Source organism: Musa acuminata, unplaced genomic scaffold (genome assembly GCF_036884655.1).
Source record: "Musa acuminata AAA Group cultivar baxijiao unplaced genomic scaffold, Cavendish_Baxijiao_AAA HiC_scaffold_497, whole genome shotgun sequence".
NCBI lineage: Eukaryota > Viridiplantae > Streptophyta > Magnoliopsida > Zingiberales > Musaceae > Musa > Musa acuminata.
In genome coordinates, this window is record NW_027020742.1 from 5,001 (window position 1) to 7,500 (window position 2,500).

Below are 2,500 nucleotides of genomic sequence, written 5' to 3' on the forward strand. Positions count from 1 at the left end.
GCGACGCAAGAACAGCCCAAAAACAGGCCAAAACGGCCCAAAAACGGGCCAAAACTGGCCATTTTTGGCTGCGCGAGCGAGCAGCGAGCGGCGGACAGCGAGCGAAGCGAGAGGCATCACCGTCCCTGCTATACGAAAGCCCCATCCAGCCCTGTGCCACCCGGGGGGTTCCAGGGTGCTGAGATGGCTGACATTTTGCTCCGCTCAAGATGGTCACCGCGCAACGCAAAAACAGGCCAAAAACTGGCCAAAACGGGCCAAAAACTGGCCATTTTTGGCTGCGCGAGCGAGCGGCGAGCGGCGGACAGCGAGCGAAGCGAGAGGCAGCACCGTCCCTGCTATACGAAAGCCCCATCCAGCCCTGTGCCACCCGGGGGGTTCCAGGGTGCTGAGATGGCTGACATTTTGCTCCGCTCACGACGGTCACCGCGCGACGCAAGAACAGGCCAAAAACTGGCCAAAACGGCCCAAAAACGGGCCAAAACTGGCCATTTTTGGCTGCGCGAGCGAGCGGCGAGCGGCGGACAACGAGCGAAGCGAGAGGCAGCACCATCCCTGCTATACGAAAGCCCCATCCAGCCCTGTGCCACCCGGGGGGTTCCAGGGTGCTGAGATGGCTGACATTTTGCTCCGCTCACGACGGTCACCGCGCGACGCAAGAACAGCCCAAAAACAGGCCAAAACGGCCCAAAAACGGGACAAAACTGGCCATTTTTGGCTGCGCGAGCGAGCGGCGAGCGGCGGACAGCGAGCTAAGCGAGAGGCAGCACCGTCCCTGCTATACGAAAGCCCCATCCAGCCCTGTGCCACCCGGGGGGTTCCAGGGTGCTGAGATGGCTGACATTTTGCTCCGCTCACGACGGTCACCGCGCGACGCAAGAACAGGCCAAAAACAGGCCAAAACGGCCCAAAAACGGGCCAAAACTGGCCATTTTTGGCTGCGTGAGCGAGCAGCGAGCGGCGGACAGCGAGCGAAGCGAGAGGCATCACCGTCCCTGCTATACGAAAGCCCCATCCAGCCCTGTGCCACCCGGGGGGTTCCAGGGTGCTGAGATGGCTGACATTTTGCTCCGCTCAAGATGGTCACCGCGCAACGCAAAAACAGGCCAAAAACTGGCCAAAACGGGCCAAAACTGGCCATTTTTGGCTGCGCGAGCGAGCGGCGAGCGGCGAACAGCGAGCGAAGCGAGAGGCAGCACCGTCCCTGCTATACGAAAGCCCCATCCAGCCCTGTGCCACCCGGGGGGTTCCAGGGTGCTGAGATGGCTGACATTTTGCTCCGCTCACGACGGTCACCGCGCGACGCAAGAACAGGCCAAAAACTGGCCAAAACGGCCCAAAAACGGGCCAAAACTGGCCATTTTTGGCTGCGCGAGCGAGCGGCGAGCGGCGGACAGCGAGCGAAGCGAGAGGCAGCACCGTCCCTGCTATACGAAAGCCCCATCCAGCCCTGTGCCACCCGGGGGGTTCCAGGGTGCTGAGATGGCTGACATTTTGCTCCGCTCACGACGGTCACCGCGCGACGCAAGAACAGCCCAAAAACAGGCCAAAACGGCCCAAAAACGGGACAAAACTGGCCATTTTTGGCTGCGCGAGCGAGCGGCGAGCGGCGGACAGCGAGCGAAGCGAGAGGCAGCACCGTCCCTGCTATACGAAAGCCCCATCCAGCCCTGTGCCACCCGGGGGGTTCCAGGGTGCTGAGATGGCTGACATTTTGCTCCGCTCACGACGGTCACCGCGCGACGCAAGAACAGCCCAAAAACAGGCCAAAACGGCCCAAAAACGGGCCAAAACTGGCCATTTTTGGCTGCGCGAGCGAGCAGCGAGCGGCGGACAGCGAGCGAAGCGAGAGGCATCACCGTCCCTGCTATACGAAAGCCCCATCCAGCCCTGTGCCACCCGGGGGGTTCCAGGGTGCTGAGATGGCTGACATTTTGCTCCGCTCAAGATGGTCACCGCGCAACGCAAAAACAGGCCAAAAACTGGCCAAAACGGGCCAAAACTGGCCATTTTTGGCTGCGCGAGCGAGCGGCGAGCGGCGAACAGCGAGCGAAGCGAGAGGCAGCACCGTCCCTGCTATACGAAAGCCCCATCCAGCCCTGTGCCACCCGGGGGGTTCCAGGGTGCTGAGATGGCTGACATTTTGCTCCGCTCACGACGGTCACCGCGCGACGCAAGAACAGGCCAAAAACTGGCCAAAACGGCCCAAAAACGGGCCAAAACTGGCCATTTTTGGCTGCGCGAGCGAGCGGCGAGCGGCGGACAGCGAGCGAAGCGAGAGGCAGCACCGTCCCTGCTATACGAAAGCCCCATCCAGCCCTGTGCCACCCGGGGGGTTCCAGGGTGCTGAGATGGCTGACATTTTGCTCCGCTCACGACGGTCACCGCGCGACGCAAGAACAGGCCAAAAACTGGCCAAAACGGCCCAAAAACGGGACAAAACTGGCCATTTTTGGCTGCGCGAGGGAGCGGCGAGCGGCGGACAGCGAGCGAAGCGAGA